Genomic DNA, 19,177 nt, shown 5'->3' on the forward strand with positions numbered 1-19,177 from the left:
AAGGCATTAGCAGTGGAGCCCAATAAAGGAAGGTGAGGGCGATCACTCTCTACCAGGAGGCATTTCAGGTATTTTTTTAGGTCTTGCCTACAGATAGCCTCCCATCCCTAGCTCCTCTGTTGCTCCCTGTCCCTCCCTGCTTTGTGTTGGTCTGCATCCTCCTACTCTCTCCTCCATCACTTCCACACCCTTCCCCATCCCATTTTTTTCATTTTTGCGGGGCCTGGCTGCTGCAATTAGATTCCTTAGACTTCCTTTCTCAATAATGTGCTTTCATTCACTTTTTCATTTACAGCTCCACTATGGGCGTCTGCTATCTTGAAATGGTAAATAAAAAGGTTTATAAAATAAAAGGCCATCACAGCTTCATTAGCACATGTGCTTATGCGTGCTGATGCAGACATGCGCATACATCATCAGGCTGGGATCCCCTATTCATTTTTTTTTTCTTTTTGCGGATGCTGTTCAGTAGCAGCAAAATGCATTAAGAAGCAAAAAAAAATCTGCTAATACCTTTAAAGAGGTAAGACTTATTGGCTTTGCCAATACTTGTTTGAGAATGTGTGAAAGAAATACCCAGGACTGGGTCTGGGTGTGAGTTTCAGAGTTTCAGCTTATACGTCACTGCTGCATATGAACAAACCATTAAAAAGAATACAAGTAAACTGACAGAAACAATCAATCAATCAGGAATTTGTGAAGCGCACTACTCACCCGTGAGGGTCACAAGGTGCTGGGGGAAGGGGAAGAAGGAGGGGTGGAGGTGCTGCTAATGCTCAAACAGCCTGGTCTTGAGAAGTTTCCTGAAGGTAAGGAGGTCTTTGGTCTGGCGCAGGTGGGTGGGAAGAGTGTTCCACGTTTTGGCAGCGAGGTGCGAGAATGATCTACTGCTAGTTGTAGTTCTGCGGGCGCGTGAGATGGTTGCGAGGGCGAGGTCGGTGGAGCGGAGATGCTGCGTAGGGGTGTAGAAGGAGAGCCGTCTGTTGAGGTATTCTGGTCTGGTGTTGTGCAGTGCTTTGTGAGCGTGGGTGAGGAGTTTGAAGGTGATTCTCTTATTGACTGGGAGTCAGTGCAGGTTTCTCAGGTGGTCTGTGATGTGGTAGTGGCGGGGTATGTCCAGGATGAGGCGTGCGGAGGCGTTCTGTAGAGGGCATTGCCGTAGTCCAGTTTGCTGCTTACGAGGGCTTGAATGAATGCGCTTCTGGTTTCGGTGGGTATCCATTTGTAGATCTTTCAGAGCACGCGGAGGGTGTTGAAGCAGGAGGGGGAGATGGCGTTGACTTGCTGGGTCCTGGATAATGAGGAGTCCAAGATGAATCGTAGGTTGCATGCGTGGTCGGTGGGAGTCAGAGCGGCTCTGAGAGTGGCAGACCACCAGGAGTCATCCCATGCGGAGGGGGTGGAGCCAAAGATAAGGACTTTTGTCTTGTCGGAATTGAGTTTGAGGCAGCTGCTCTTCATCCATTCGGCGATGGCCTTCATTACTTCGTGGAGGTTGGTCTCGGCGGAGTCCTTGGTGAGGGAGAGGATCAGCCGAGTTACAATGGAAAAACAAGAGTCCTGTACTCATTCCAGTCATATCAAACAGGAAGACATGAAATCTAAAACAAGATTCAAAACTCTAGGGAATTAGGTATTCTTTTTTTAAAGAAAATATTTAGTGCAATTCTTAAGACTGGTCAATTAAGTACATAGTATTAAACAACCTCCTAACAAGCATTAGAACTTAAATATAATTCTGCCTCTGCATTTTCTCTTCCACAGGCCCACCTCCTCCCACCAACTTTTAACGCAGGGATACATTTTGTGCATAAAAAACACACAAAATGTTTTTTTTCCATGAACAACAGCCACTCAAGTTCTGCTTGTTCACATTTTTCCCGCCTCATAACTTTGCCATAAACAGTGGAATAATTTCACGCCATGGCATAATTTCAGGAATTTCAGTAAGTACCACGCGTAATTTCACGCAGGCCTCGCTACTTCATATTAAACCACCATTAGGGATCATTATCAGTACATATTTCCAGAAAGTTCCATATTGAAGTAATTGTTCTAGCTTCCGTGGTGTCTTTCATGGCTTTCTTCTCAAGCCAATATCAAGGACTTTGTGTCTCGCTTTTCAACCCATGATGTGCTTTGAATAGCTATCCACAGACCTTTGCTGGGTATAAGAATGTGATGTGAGATATAGTAGTTCTCATCACAGAGGGAGGACTTCGAAATCTCTCAGGTTAGAAGACAGCATTCCAAGTGCCGCTACCAGCTCAGCTACTTTGTGGCTTTCTCTCACAGCTCATGGAGTTAATCTATTTATTACAGTTAGATTACAAGGTTGCCCTCGTTCTGGGAGGAAATTACTATCATCACTAAACATGGGACTAGGATGGTCCACATGGCCTCATAGTGATGAATGAATCTTGCACAACTTCCCCAACTTCTGAAAACTCGTTGACTCTTGATAGTGGGCTGAAACACATTACATGTGCGAAGTACAAAGTTCTGGAAGTTCCTTACTTATAGTGGGGGGTAGTAAAACTTCTGGAGAGCAAATACAACTATCAAAGAAGATCTGAGTTTGGTTCTCCCTGACAAATGAGGAGCCAGAAAGGTCCACTAGCAACAGATCTATATTCCATCGAGAGCTTGATGTGTGTGTGACCATTTCGCTGCTCTTCTGGCCTTTCTGCTCTCAGAAAACGTCGGGACTCATCACTGGTAGCATCCACATTAAACAGTACTAAGAGCATCCCTGGTGCCCTGTCCAGATCATGTGGGGGTGGAGAGATACCTTCGAAGAGAGAGGTGCATCTCAGCTTCTGAGCATTCTCATTCTGTCCTAGCTAGAGCAACTGCATTCTTTACTAACTGGGGTGCTCATTCGTGCTCTGAGCTCGCTGGAACTTCTAAGTCCTGCACTAGCTGTCATGTTTCTCTTTCTACTCTAGCTGGATCTTTAATATTAGGAGTGCCCATTTTTTTACAGTGGCTAGAAATTCTACATTTTGCACCAAGAGAGTTTCTGTGTGTACCACTAGCTGGAGTTCTGCTGTCTTGCACTAGGTTTAAGCTTCCAAATTCTGCACTAATTGAAGTATGCACTCTCTGCACTATCTAGACTTTCATCTTTCTTCCCTGGGTCTGTTTTCTGATATTTGCACCAACTAGAGTTCCCGTGTCCAGCAGTAGCTGGAGCCCTCAAGTTCTGAACTTGTTAGAAATTCACATGATGCACTACCTAGCATTTGCAAGTTCTCCGCTAGCTGAAGTGACATAATTATGCAGGGGTTCTGCTTTCCGAGTAGTCACGCTGGAGTTTCCAAGCTCTGTTCTAGCTGAAGCGTCCATGTTCTACAACAGACGATGCTTCAGTGTTGTGCAGTTGCTGTAGCTTTCAAGGTCTGCATTCACTAGAGCTTTCACTGTATGTACTATACTGGGTTTTTAAGTTTTCCAATGAGGATGGCTTCCACGTACTGCACTAATAGGAGAAAATGAACCTCCTTTCTTCTCTATCCATATTTTGCACTAGATTGTTTCCATTTCCTGCGCTCTCTTGGGATTCTACATTCTAATCTAGCTACTGTCTTCTGCATAGAATGGGACGTCCGTACTTTGTACCAGATTTAACTTCCACATTCAGCACTACATGAAACCTCATGTTCCGTACTCAGTATAATTTCAGTGCTATGCAATACCTAGAACCTCCCTAGGCGCTAGTCTGCATTTCTGTGCTGCAATATTTTGCTCTTTCAGGTTCTAGTCTGAAGAGCCTCATTCTGCATTAGCTGATGCTTCCATGTTCTGCCTCACTTTCTGCAGTAGCTGGAGTTTTCAGGCGCTACACCAGGCTCGTCCTCCATGTTCCACACCAGCAGGAGGTTGCACATTTCAACTTAGTTGAAACACCTATATTTTGAAGTAGATGGATTTTCCACATTGAATGCTAGCGGAAGGTTCTGCGTTCTTTTCTATCCGAATCTTCAGTGTTTTGCAGTGACCCAGATTACACCGTTTTGAACTAGCTTCTGCATTATGCAGTAACTGGATCCCCACACTATGTACTGAGTGGAGCTCCTGTGTTGTGCAGTGGTTAAAAGGACCATGTTCTGAACTTGCTGTATCTTTACTGTTCTGCGTTATTTGAAACTTTCAGATTCTGCACTATCTGGAGTTCGTTCATTCTGCAGTAGCGGCGTTTCCCCTTTCAGTACTATACGTGTAGCACCAACTACTTTGTAGGGACCTACCTTCTAAATTTCAAAGGTTTGAAATCAAAATGTTGACCTAAGCTCTAGAATAAGAAGCTCTTACTTGTTCTATTCTAGCTATAGATCCCCCCTCCAGTACTACATGGGTTTCTGGGTTCTGCACAACCTGAATGTTCTATGTTAACTCATTGCCTGTCTAGAACTAGCTGTTACTTTCCGCAGATTGTTGCTCTGTAATTGCTAGGACCTCAGATGTGTTTTTACCATTAGTGCAGTCACTCCATGGCCCAGGGCTATGAGGAGCCACTGCACCTCTATTGTGGGTGTATTTTACTACAAAACTGATGGGGGGCAATTTTCCCTGCTGTAATTGGGGGCCCACGGAACCGTTGTTTTGCCACTGTGGATCTTTCTTGTGCTGCAGTAGCCTACTTAGAGGGTCAGTCTCTATCCTGCTTCAGATGGTGCTTTTGTGCTGCTCTGGACAGAACATTAGCTTTCTGCTCCACCTGAAACTGTAGCTAAGCCACATTAAGGCCCTCATTACAACATTGGTGGTAACTACCGCCTACCACCAGGGCAATGGCTGTCAACATACCGCCACCATGGCTACCAGCCGTCTACGCATATCATGATCGCCGATGGTCATGGCGGCGGTCGGCGGTAAGGCGGCACTGCTGACAGCAGCACCGCCACACCAGCAAAACACAGCCAACCGTATCAAGGCCAATGATACAGCCTGGCGGTGTTTTGCTGGCAGACGATGCTGCTGACAGCAGTGCCGCGGACCGTCTCCAGCCGGAGGACTCCCCTGCAAGCAGGTAAGTCGGGTTCTCCAAAAGGATGGGGGGTGGGGGCTGTTGTGTGTATGTGGGGGGATGTATGTTTTGGAATGCGTGCATGCGGGTGTGAGTCGCGTTGAATGTGTGAATGAGTGATTTTTTGAGCGTTGTGTGTTGTGAATGCATGTGTGTGACAAGGTATGTTGGTGTGTGTTGCGGTGTGTGGGTATGTATGTGTGCATGCGTGGGTGGTGGTGGGTATGTGTGTGTGCATGTGTGTATATGGGTGCGCATGTGGGTGTGTATATGTGCGGGGGCAGGAGAGGGAGGGGGAAGGAGAGGGAGGACTCTGGGACTGATAGTGCCTACCACCATGGTTTTTGTGGCGGTAAGTTGGCACGAAAACCATGGCGGTAGGCTGGGTCGTAATCCCGAGGGTGGGATTGTGACAGCCGCCCTGGCCGTCGGTGTGTTAAAGTGGCGGTCTTTGTTGGCAGTTACCGCCAGGGACAAAATCCAATTTTTTTTACCGCCGGCCTGTTGACGGTATTAACGCCGCTTTAACACCGACCGCCAGTGTTGTAATGAGGGCCTAAATCTCTGTATAGAAACTCCTGAAGGCACAATGTCATTATCAATTATAAATACATGATCTACTCCTGTGAGTCCCACAGACTTGTCATCAGAGGGAATATGTCTGTCCGCCCTCTACCATATTTGCCCCAGTATCAAGCTCCACTATCACAACCACTTCGTTTGAACCAGCTTGCTCCACAGGCCGCCATTTTCCCCTTGGTGGAGCGGCATTTAGCCCGTCAACAGTTCCTTTCTCTTGGGGGATTTACAGGGCCGGCCAGAGTGATGACTCAGTCGGTATCTCGCAGGGTGGATTCCGTGCTCAGCGGTCTGCGCTCTAGCCAGCCATGAAACAATAATTATTATGTTTTTGTCTTTGCTCGTGTTGGACATGTCAGCATTTTCTCTGGCACCCACCCGTCCCACGTTTGCAGCAGGAGGGGCTGGGTCATGGACAAGTCCAGGAGAAGCCAGTTTACCCCCAAGCTCTACGCTGCCCACTCCACATGGAAAGCCAGGGTGGGCCTCCCTGGCTAACTTGCAAACGAATCTGACCAGTATTCTTTATAAAGTGCCGTCAATGTTACAGATTTTATTGTGTCCCTTCACTGGTTGTTAGTTTCATAGACAAAAGTGGGCTGTTTTACTAACGGTGGTGTAGCAAAAGTGCATGGCCTCAAGCTACAAAGAAAGAAAGTGGGCCCTCCTCCGCATTTCTGGTATACATCCTGGTGCCACTGCACCTGCTACAACATTGATAGTGACATCCTTGTTCAATATAAATGGGTTTGCAAATTCTAGCACTACCTTCATGCAGACAGTCTCTTACGTTGCTATATTACCTGACACATTGCTAGTGGTGTTTCAGTTCCTACAGCGTAAATAAAGCATGATTAAACTGTTTCGTTTTTCTGAGAATTCCAATACAGACCTAGGAGAAAATGGTCACCCTGCAAAGGCAGCCATTTTTGATAGCTAGCTAAAAAAAGCTTGCTGACCAATTGTAGTAAATGATGTTGAGGAAGCTTAAAAGCTGTCCCATTTGCTCATAGTTTCACCCTAGATCTGATGATTATTTCCCTTTTCTGTGTAATAAAGAAGACTAACTTTCACAGGCCGTTTTTTAAATCTAATTTGTGGTCTGGGGTACTCCTACATTCTGACTGCTCCAGCTTCTGGAAGAAGTCTAAAATGGAATATTTTAATGGTGTAAAATATCAGCTCTTTTTGCTTTGCCCTTCCTGTCTAACTAAGCACTTTCTGCCATGAGTCCTACTGTCCTTACTTTTTAATTATCTTAGTTTTCAATTACAGTATCAACCAAGTGTGTAGTGTTATTGCGCTGAATGTGCAGTAACAACACGCTAGGCAATGGAAGACATCATTGGGAGATAAGAAATTCTGAAATAATCTGATATATGGTGCACCCGAAGATGGCCTACTGAATTCCAAAGCTGCTGGCAAGCGTGGAAGTAACCCCTCGCATTGATATTCATGGTAGACACTGAGAACACCCTTGTTTCTCATTTGTATAGTCCTGTCCTCTCATTTGTATATTCCCGTCCTCTCCTCTCATTTGTGTATTCCTGTCCTCTCCACTTCCACAAAGACACCACCATTGGCACTAAATTGGGACTTCTGTTTGAAGTCTCCCTAGAGAGGACAGCGATGGAATGAGCTTGGGATCTGACACATAAAAAGCTCTCCGATAACCCTATTTGTCTTGCCAGAAAAGTGAAGTTTTTTATGATCTGGCTTGAAAGTGTAGCTGTCACCAGACTATGATGTGAGCATCACTAGAGAGGGGCTTTGGCTCCACTCACATGTGGGGAGTCAGGAGTACCTGTGTTAACTGGGCAGACGTGTGCTTCCACAAAAAAAGTTGTTGCCCTCCACACAGCTTTCATCGTTTTCTTGTATGTATCCAGCTGCCTGTGCTTTAGCTTTCAGGGCACACACATGACACGGTAATGCTATTAAAGTGTCTTAAATAGCTAGATAATTTATGTGTTTTTCTCTGGCTGTAGTACAGATGGGAGGAGGGCAGTCAATAGCCTGCATGGGTGTTTAGGTCTGGCCTGACAGTCCAACTGTCACCTGACCTTCTAACCTACACCTAGTGCTTTAAATGGGCCGGTACTGAGTACCGGCACTTTTTTATTTTGCGAGGGATAGTACCGGCACATCTCAAGAAAAACGCAATACTTTCAATTGGAGAGTACTGGCACTTCTCAGAAACAAGCAGGTACTCTGGCACAGAGTACCTGCACTTTAATTTTTCAATTTCAAGCACTGCCTACACCAATATTTATTCTACAATTCTTTACTTCAGCAGGGATGCATATCCACTCCCATGCTGTTTACATGTAATGCTTTATTTTGCTATGCAACATTCCTTAAAAGCCAGATCTATTGGTATTGCCAAAGCTTTTCACTTTCAGTAGAACTCCACCTCCCTGCTAGGCTTTCTAGCACGGACTATCAGTTCCACACTGTGCAGCGAGTTTATATTATCCAGGACACTATTTATCCGGATCTTTTGCCTCACTTCCTCCTCCAGCCTTGGGGTGGTCTACCTTCCCTGGTGTAGACCTTTTCACATCCCTCGACACGTTGTACTGAATGCTTGTGTGAAGCGTTGGCATACCCTGTGACAGAGGGAGGGGCGGAGATCAGGAATCTTGGCAGCCGAGGCGACAGCTGAATGGCGTGTTCACACCCGTGAGTGGAACACGATGTGTGGTGCTACCACACTCCAGCGGAGATTATTGTCCGCGGCATGAGTCATATGGTTCCCATCCCTGGACAGGAATCCAAGACTAAAGCCTGCAAATCCAGTTTAACTCCCTCTCCCCTGTTTCTTCAAAAAAAAACATCCTGGAGGTATGTGGGGAGGGTTGGCAAGATTGAGAATGGCGCGGCCTAGGCCCTTTCTAGAATGGCAGTGACTTCACTGCAGGAGTGCGTGGGCCTATGAGCGAAAACCTTCCGATAGCTATAAAACTGTATCTTGGGAGAAGTCACACATTACCCACAATGCATCGGGGTCAAACAATATGGCACGGGCGAAACGATGCTCTTGAGAACCTAGAAGGCACCACAGAGATATAGGGAAAGGCTTGCGTGAAAATACATGTGGCAGTTCACATTGGGAATTACTTTCCACTGTGTTCAACAGTTATGGCCACTTTTTTGTAAAAAGGACTTATACTCCAAGTCTTTGATCTCATGCTAATGATGCACTTTGTAATTCTGTATAAACAATCGTAACAGTTTGCTTGTTGACTGGTAAACAGCTTTAGCAATATGGATGCTCAGAGGTGATGGGTGTACTGTGAGAGGCTGTTGGGTACCGTAGCCGTGCCTAGCACAGGAGTGCAAGGTCAGGGCTATTAAAATTACACACACTAAGGTCTTAATGTGCCTTTTAAAGTCAAAGGTGTTTACTTTATCGGAACTCGGCCTCAGCACTGCAAAACAGAGCTGCAAGCCCTCCCTCCCCCATTGGCCATGATGTCTATAGAAGACAGACTTTGAACAGAGTCACGTGACCAGCACCTAGTCCCTAAAGAAGATTCCTGTCAGACACACCATTGATGATGGAATATTCAGCGCACGCGGTGGCGCTCATGCTCTCACCAGAATGTACTTTCATATCAGCTTTTAATGGTCGATTGAGGCCGAGGAGAGCTAAGTATTTTCAGAGATGGGAATACCCGAGCTCTTTGGCAACAGGCCATACACAGATACTGGCCACAAGCGCACTCCCGGGCCTCCATGATGCAAGTTTAATGACAAATCCATGGATCCAGGAGGAAGTTGGCTTGAAGTGAGATAAAGGACGTTGAGCTGCTGAAGATAATATGTGACGAATGTAAAAATATTTACTTTACCATTATTGACATAAAAACATCGGTATAGTGTGTACAGGCAAGAAAATCAGGCTCAATTGAATAGCAAGCTACAGTTCTTTTTAGTGACCTAAAATGATATGTTTTCTAAGGTTCTTGTGGGCCAAGTAGTTGGATAAGTATTAATAGCTGTTGTATATAGTGCTCATGGCTCTTACACATTTTAGTGGGGTAGAGAGCCCAGAGGTATGGCAGGTAAAGAAGGAGATGGCTGAGTTCTGATCACTCCTTCCCTCATACAGTCATCCTTGTTTTCTCATGGAGGCACTAGGCGCTGAGAGCGGAGTTGAAGACAGCCATTGGGGAGGCAGAAACAAATGTTCTCTAAGCATCTTCTTGAAGCATGTCGAGCTACCAACTATGTGCATGGTAGGCCCGACCCCACATGCCGTAGATGGCTTCAGTTCGAGATAAGGCTCCTCACCCAGGGGCAACACATCGAACGGCTCTGGGCAGCAGAGAGCACCTGGCCAGGAAAGGGAACTGAATTTGAACGACGCAGCCCAGGCTACTGGACTGTCTTGGAGTAGTTCAGGGGAAGGAGGCAGGCAGAAGCCCAAAATTCTCTTCGACAAAGTTAGGACTAGTTAGAACACAGGCTGATGCACAATACGAGTCTGGGTCCTGCTCAATGTCCATGACTATGTCATTGATCATGGTGTCTTTACTAAAGTAGGATGTGATTGTTCTTCCAAAGTTCAAATACTGTCTGTGACCACCGTTATGGAAGTGAAGGGGAGACGACAACTGCACAAAGGGACATATTCCAGAGAAGGGATCTCCGGTGTGTGATATTTATTCAAACACACCTATCACACAGGCATGCATACTCATGCTGACTGCAACAAGCTTACTGCAGCATGACCAGTTCATGTACCAGGACCCCACACCCCCCAAATAACTCTCCCCATACAGGACATATGCACAACCATGTATTATGTGAATCACAAATATGTGTCCATTACTAACTGCTCCAGAAAATGTGAGTACTGCAATGACATACGAATGAAATTTGTGCACTATACAAATTCTAGATAACACAGCTTGACGTCCACACTGATCTTTTCACTTTTATTGTGAGAGTTGTGACGTAGAGGACAGCATCATGGTTTCGTAGCGTTGTTCTGCTTCACCCCTCCAGGAGAGTCTTACTTGTAAAGGCTGGCAAAGCCACGTTAGTCTCTCTTGTTCTCCAGTGGGAGCTGTGGTTGAGGGGTCAGCACATATTCTAAAAGATGTTTACGGTTTCAGATTCAGACACTATATAACAATAGTTGTCAAATTCAGTAAACATACATTTTCAATCAGAGGCATTTAATTGAGCCAAATATCTGTTCAATACACCAATAAAAATAAAAGCAATTAAACAGAACACAGTGTTAAATATCTGAACTGCCTAGTATTGTCTGTTACTGACATATGACCCCCAAATGTCTCCCACTGTTACTAGTCAGGACAAAATAAGTCACCTCATAAGTCTCCGGGTCCAATTTTACAGACCGTTTGGAAGGTTACAATACTTTTTATTGCCAAATCTGAGGCCATAAATGGATGTAGTCTCACTAGTTGCTAGTTAAATCTAGCACAACAGTCCAGGAGGGGCCTACTTCAGCTCAACTGGTTTGGCTTCTGATTTAGTATTCACGTCCATGCGTAAAGCTGTGACTAGGACTTACAAAGTTTGTGGGTGAGCCTGGCCTTTTAGATGATACAGGTATCCTTTCAAATCTCTGTCGGTGCCTCAAAACCTCACTTGACTCACAGTTAATGGTTAATGCTACACGATTTCAGAGGGCAGAAGCTCAACATTGGCTGCTCGTGATTGTTTTTTTCTGGTGCCCTTTGGTGATTTGAGGACTTAAAATGACTGCGCCTCAAAATGCGCCTGTCATGGTCAAAATATTTTAGTGCCTGTATTGCTTGAGCTCCCTGGTCCAAAAAGTCTTTCACTGGTGGCCCCTGTTGAAATGTGGTACCTGTGCTGGAATTTGTTTGAAGAAAAACAAAAGGCTTAGGAAACCCTCATGTAACCACGGAGAGATGAAGGGAACACAATGAACAATACAAAAAGTTCTCTCACGGAAATCAATGCATATCCTTTGTGGTAAACAAAAGTAGCACTTTATTAGTAACATCAAATGAACCCTATGGCACTCCCCTTTTTTTCTGACCAAGCCTGTCTCTCAGCAAACGTTTTGGGCGCACCAATGTGTGCGTGATATGGTGGTATGCTTTGAGGACTTACCCGCATAAGCATGCCCCATCACAAGCATCCCCCTTCACAAGAATTCCTTCCTCACAGTACTCATATTTTTAAATGGAAGAAGTTGGTTCCCATACATCAGAAGGTTAGTGGGATAGTCCAGAGGAGAACTATAAAATACATAAAAGGCCGAAACGGATCTACACCCTCAAGGCCAAATAACCATACAATATGAGGACACTTTTTATGGCGTTAAACACTTGGACAAATTCTTTGGCCATATTTGTTTTCTTACCACATTTCCAAGGCCTAAACCATAAAATCACCTCTTACTGGGAGATGTTTAATAAAGAGTCACAAACTCAAGGACTTGATCTGTGAATGAACTTTTGAGGCAGCAGTTTCAGTTGATAAAAGCATTTTTTCTACCTTTAATAAATGTATGTTTTTGAAAGCCATATATCCTTGCTTCACAAGACTTTCTTTACATCGTATACTATCTGAACTGTTGCTATAATTTTTAGTTGAGAATAATGATTTAAGTTCTGATTTTAAAATATTAGGTTTATAGTCACCAACCATTAATAAGCTGCAGTTTTTTTTTTTTTTTTTTTACCATAAAAGTCATTTATTGATCCCTGTTCGAAAACTGCATTTTTTATGGAGTTTTTTTAGGGCGCTAGGAGACAAGGAACTTCGAGGTAAATTACATTTGCAGACATGAGGTTAGTTTACCATTGGATGGTTTGCTCAGGAGTTATCAGAAGGAAGTTTGCTATTGGTGTTGGTTGTACTCTTTGTGACATCATGAGGCAGGAAACAGGACAGTGATTTTGGATGGTCTACTAATAAACTCAATAAACATGAGGCTGATTACTAAGGGCTGGTTCTGCTCTTGAGTTGCTCCCTCTCTGCTCACGATATTGCATAGCCGACCCTTCCCTATCTGTTACCTGGGCGAGGACCGAAGCCTCGACCATATGGCCTGGAAAGAATCATGGAACAATAATTCAGCGTAGCATAAATAGAGAAATCAAAAACCTTTATATATCAATGCGAACGCCCTAAAAGCATGTTGGAGCAGCCTGCTTCTGGGACTCGCTGCCTTAGCACAAGGGCCCATCTGTGAGCGGAAACCAAGCCTTGCATCCCAGCTGAGCAGTCATACACAGCTGCCGGGGCACCTCTGCAGTAACCAAGGAGACCAAACAGTTTTCTGGAGCTTGGATGATTTCACACCATCCGCCTGGGAGTTCGATTGACAAGCTGAGAGTTGCTACCCGGGGTGTGGCCCGGAGGGGTTCAGTAGAACTGACGCTGACGAACATGCTGGATGACTGACAGAGGCAGACCAGGGCACGCTCACTGTTTCCTCCGGATGATCTAATGTTTCCTACCAGCTTGGAACTGCTAAAAGAGAAACTGCGGCAGCCTAACCCTTTATGCCAGTGGTTTCCAACCTTTTGATTTCTGTGGACCCCCACTTTAACATTAATGGAACCCAGGGACCCCCACTGAATCATCATGGAATCTGGGGACCCCCGCCTGCGTCATTACTGGAAGCTGGGGACCTACTTTGTCAATATTTGTTAATATTTTTTTATTTTCTAGGCTCTCGCGGACCCCCTGAGAAGGCTTTGCGGACCCCGAGGGGTCACCGGACCACAGGTTGGGAACCACTGCTTTATGCCCTTTGAAAGTGTAGTTGTTCCGGTTCAGTTCTTCAGTATAATACAAGACACTCTGTAACGTAATTAAATGATGCTTGTATAATAAGCAGCTGATTTCGAGATCTATAACTTGAATTACTTCTATGTCCGAGCCAAACGTCAGATGATAATCTCATTGATTATGCAATAACCACCACAAAATCATGATCTGCTCATAACACACATGCAATGATTGCCCTCATTGCATAAAATAACTTCTTAGTTCCAAACAGACTTACAATTGTGGCACCCTTGAGGAATTAACAGGGAGAGTTGTCTGGTCCAGACACTTGACATAAATACACCTTTCATGCAAATGTCAGAGGAAGGCCTAGGTCTTTCCATAACCCTAGCAGGGACTGCCTGCCCACAAGGAAGGTGCGGGAAGTGTGGACCCTTTCATAACAGGAGGGGGCTTCAGGCTTGGTCCTCTCCACATCAGGAGGAAGAAAGTCTCTGTTATGGAAATAGGGCTGGTGCTTCCGTCAAGCAAGATAAAGCTAATTTCTTGTGGCAACACCACTAGGTGGCAAGAAGGTGCAGAGAAATTACCTTTTTGGTAAATGACCGACAGGTTGCTCCTTTGGCAAAATATTATTTTAGCAGGCGATTGAATACGCAAAAATGTTTCACCTGCTGTAATCTATAGCACTGGTTTTAAGACAAACTCAGACAAAACAAGACACTGAACTCAGACAAAACGGAAGACCTCATCCTCGGAAACACCCTGTCTGCCTGGGACAACTCTTGGTGGCCCACGGCCCTTGGCACCGCACCAACCCCCTCAGACCACGCACGCAACCTCGGATTCATCCTGGACCCACTTCTCACCATGACCAAACAAGTCATCGCCGTATCATCTTCCTGCTTCCTCACTCTCGGCATGCTCCTAAAGATCTTCCGCTGGATCCCCGCCGACACCAGAAAAACTGTGACCCACGCCCTTGTCACAAGCCGCCTGGACTACGGAAACACCCTATACACAGGAACCACCACAAAACTCCAAAAACGTCTTCAGCGAATACAAAACGCCTCCGCCCGCCTCATCCTCGACATACCCCGCAACAGCCACATTTCCGCCCACCTGAAACACCTGCACTGGTGTCAACAAAATGATCACCTTCCGGCTCCTCACCCACGCACACAAAGCCCTCCACAACAAGGGACCCGAATACCTCAACCGTCACCTCAGTTTCTACACACCCACTCGTCAACTTCGCTCCGCCAACCTCGCACTCGCAGCCGTCCCTCGCATCCGCCGCACTACGGCAGGTGGGAAATCCTTCTCCTACCTGGCGGCCAAGACATGGAACTCCCTCCCCGCCAACTTCAGGACCACCCAGGACCACCTCGCATTCCGGAGGCAGCTCAAAACCTGGCTCTTCGAGCAGCAGTAACCCCCCCTCCCCTAGCGCCTTGAGACCCTCACGGGTGGGTAGCATGCTTTATAAATGTTGATTGATTGATTTAAGGTGGAGGATTAATTTCTGATCCCTGTGCACACAGTGATCGGATTTTTGACTTGTGTAATAATTGCATTACCCTCACTGCTTTCCGCTGACAGATTTCGGAAACTCAAGATTGTTGAAATTTATTGGGAAAAAAAGCCCAGTAAAAAGGCAAAACATGCAGCGTATGGTAAAACCAGTTCTGCTTGTTATGACTTATTCCCAATTTGAAAACTCAGATTAGAAGGAATTTGCCATGCTTGGTAAATCCCTTAACCTGGGGTACTAGTATTTGCTAAGGCACTCATTATGAGTGGCCCAGTAGGAGACAGATTTTCGATCGCCCCATCAATAACTATCAGTACACTGTGGAAAGGTATTTATTGAAGTAAATATATTCCTCCTATCACAGTTTTCTCCAACCAAATGTGGAACAATGTGCTGATTTTGATGCTTTTTTGGACCAAAATCCACATGTCTCAGACTTTACTGGACATGTTTTCACCATTTACATTTCTGAACATTTGACTTGCTGAAATGTCATTCTGAGTGTCACACTTTGTCGCATCTGGTGTTTACAGGGTGCAGTAATCTTGGTGATACTAAGAATTGCAAACCCTGGTCAAGCAGGTTTTTTGGTGAGTCAACATTTAGTGGGCCGCTCATAATAAGTGCCTGGATGTGGTAAATACCCCACCCCACTCCACAAAACTGTAATCAGATCTCATGAGAGGGCAACAGAGAGGCTATAATCATTATCACTCAACTCCCACAATGCTGATCCCTGTTAAAACTTCTAATTGTTCAAGGATCGGAATTTAGCAACACACTTGTAAGAGGGCGTTAGTGCTCATAACCCTGCCTCCACCGATTTCTACTTACTTGGTTCCTTGCCTTCCAGAAACTGAAAGCAGCACTCAGTGATGCTGGAAGCGTGTAGGAGCTTTAATGCAAGTAAATAATTTTGCAGTTTTACTGCCCCTGTTGTAAAAACCAGTCATAACTGGACTGCAGTGGCCAACTCGCACCCTTGAAAATGGTACAAATTTACCTGCCACACTAGCTAGGTCCACTCCTGCTTGCGTTTAGTCTTATCTCGCTAACATGTGAAAATGGAGGGAAGGTCTATGAGCCATAGAGCATCATGTCAGTGCATTAAGGGAAACACCCACGCTCCCTCTACCAGTGGTACACTGAAATAACATGCATCTGTTTCCCTGCCACCTTCCCACTTCAGTCAGTGAGGCAGTTTAATAATGTCATATTTGCCTGCCCTGTAATAAGATGTCATAGGTGACTTATGATGGCACTTTGCTATAACAGGGAAGTTCTGACATCATCATAATCAACCTGCAATAAAGAAATTAAAGCAATGCAAAGCAAGGGACGTTGCATCATTCCTTGTTTTATAAGTTGTGATACATAAAGAGCATGAAACAGCCTTCACTGAGGGGTCGAAGTGCATGCCTATGGGCCTGATTTCGACCTTGGCGGATGGGTTACTCGTCACAAATGTGACGGATATCCCATCTCACATATTATAAGTTCCATTATATCCTATGGAACTTGTAAAGCGGCGGGTGGGATATTCTTCATGTTTGAGACGGAGTATCCCATCCCCTAAGGTCCTAATTAGGCCCTACATGCTTTCTGCTAACTGTACCCTCCATTCTTTGAAACAAATCTGCCCAACTGTATTGCTGCAGAACAGTGTATCACACTCCTATGGCATTTGACATACTTACCCTATAAATCACTCTGCAGACTCCAGTTCTAGAACTTTTAGTGACACAGGCAAAATGGCTGAGACGAAAATATAAAACATTGCCCAAAGACTGATTTCTCTGAAAGGTCACCTGCCATTAGGCAGACTCAGCTGGATGTTTAGGGGGGAATCACCCCAACTCTTTGCCTAGCCATTAATTCTTATCTTCAATACTAATAGGTATTTCTAGCAATGAATCCTAAACCTAAGCATTAACCACATTCCTTATTCCTAACCCTTATTTGTAACTGCAACCGATAATCAGTCACCATAGTTCTTGTCTCCAACACTTAAGCCTGGACTTAACTCTAAACAGTAATTCTAACTATTAGCCATACTCCTAGCCTGATCTCCAACCCTAACCTCAACCCAGCCCTGAATCTAAACCTAAAACCCAACCACCACTCAGTTGAAAAGAGAGCAGTAGCCCCAGTCATGACCTTAAGCCTAAACCTTAACCCCCAAGGATTTCCCATAGTCTAAAAACAGACCTAAATCCCGGTCCCTTTCACAACCCTAATTGTTACTCTTGAGTTCAGTTCCAGATCTTATCTGTGACAGAACAGTGCAGCCTTCTGGGCAAAACAGATAATAGGATGCATGGGGCTGGGGGTCAAGGTTAAGAAGAAGGTTAACAAATGTAGGAAATTGGTATCAGCTTGACTTTCTCACCATTGGATGTAAGTGGCAGGAATCAGGAAAGGACAATGTTGAGCAGGAACTTGGCTGTAAGCAGACTAGCTCTACTAATTGATTAACCAAGAATTGCTTGAGGGTGATCACATAATAAAATGTGACACCGGAGTGAAATACCCCATTGAGCTGGTTGACTCGTTTTCAGACAGAGCGTGACCTTCAGTACTATGTGACCATGGCCTGTTCCAATACCTGTGAACAGGAAGAGTGGGCAACTTTCAACGTGAAATTAAATTGTGGTGACACTGAATCTGTACTTTAACTAAATCTACGAACATCATCTGCTATAAATGTATCCTAGGTTCATTAGACAAAATGAGAGTTTCTAACAAATCACATACAAAAGTGACAAATGAAAATCTGATTATCAAAAAGCAATGATGTAGAACTTCTAGCAACTAGCAAGACTTCAGGCAGTTAACAAACAATGTGCTTGACAGCTTATTGTTTAAAAAGTCATAAACCTTATGGGCATGATTTAAGAAAAGTGGCAATGAACCCAGTGCAGCGCCACTTTCCTTGCACCCCTTAGCGCCGCCCTAGCGCCACCATGTGTGCAGCGTATCTAAGGTATGGCACACCATGGTTGTAGTTAGGGACCTAGCGTCAGAATTTTTGACACTAGTTCGGAGCTTAGCACGATTAGCGGCAAAAATGTTGACACTAATACTGCAAAGCCCATTGAGGCCCGTTGTAAACAGTGGTGTGCCTCCTTTTAACGCCTGCTCTGAGTAGGCGTTAAAAGTGCCAAAACAATTATGCAAAGAAATCTCTTAGATTTCTATGCGCCATATTTTCGGCCCCCTAACGGGGTTACACGCCCCCTTTGCATACATTATGCCTTGCGCAGGCATAATGTAGCACAAAGGGTTACAAAGTGGTGCAATGCATGCATTGCACCACTTTGTAAATCTGGCGTGGCGATTTTGGCCTCATTGGACAACATTAGTGTAAAAAAAATTACGCTAATGTGGTGCAAGGAGGCTCTAGGGGCTCTTAAATTTGCATCTATGTCTTTTCCATTACTTGTTTGACTGGTGGTTGTATAGCTCGTAGCCAAGTAGGTGTCAATCTCATGTGAAGTCCAAACACACCTCCTAGGCTAGGAAGGCCAGGACTTTATATGTCTCTCCAATGGTTTGAAAGGGCAGTATTTGAAGTCAGTCACCTTTGTACACAGGACACAAGCCTTGTACCTAACTTGTGAGGAAGCATGAGCTTATCCACAGTGCTTAAGAGTTTGATACCAGCATAGAGTGGTGTCAAGTTGCTTGGCTTATAGAGGGTTGATATTGCTACATTGATAAAATAGCCAGGCAAGCCCTCGCTTTCAAGAGAATACTGAACTGCTCCTTCTGGGACATAGGATAAACAAATAGAAATTCTTCGGGGCATATTTACAAACCCCTTGCACCTTCTTGCACCACATTAGCGTCCTTTTTTTTATGCTAATGTGGCGTTAAGGAGGCATTTTCATTCCGCCATGTTTACAGAGTGGTGCAGTGCAAGCATTGTGCCACTTTCTAACCCCTTGCGCCACAATATATCTGTGCCAGGCATAATGTATGTAAGGGGCAGTGAAATCTTCAAGATTTTACGGTGCCATTTTTAGCGTCATTTTTAATGCCTGCCTCGTGTATTCAATGGGCCTCCCTTCACTTTGGTGGATTAGCGCCATCATTTTTTGCACTAATCCACCAAAGCGCCACATTAGCATCAAAATGTATGATGCTATTTGCCTAACGTGCACCATGGTGTGCCGTATTGTAAGTACAGTGCACACATGGTGTTATTAGGGTAGTGCTATGGGGCACAAGAAAAGTGGCGCATCATCAATGATGCGCCACTTTCTTGTAAATATGCCCCTTAGTTTCAA

General features: G+C 45.0%; 1 protein-coding gene across 3 annotated transcripts in view; it reads left to right on the forward strand.

Annotated features, from left to right (window-relative positions):
- Nucleotides 1-19,177, forward strand: part of SYNPO (synaptopodin) — a 172,038-nt gene that overhangs the window by 146,790 nt on the left and 6,071 nt on the right. The window lies entirely within an intron of this gene.

Source organism: Pleurodeles waltl, chromosome 7 (assembly GCF_031143425.1).
Source record: "Pleurodeles waltl isolate 20211129_DDA chromosome 7, aPleWal1.hap1.20221129, whole genome shotgun sequence".
NCBI classification, from domain to species: Eukaryota; Metazoa; Chordata; class Amphibia; order Caudata; family Salamandridae; genus Pleurodeles; species Pleurodeles waltl.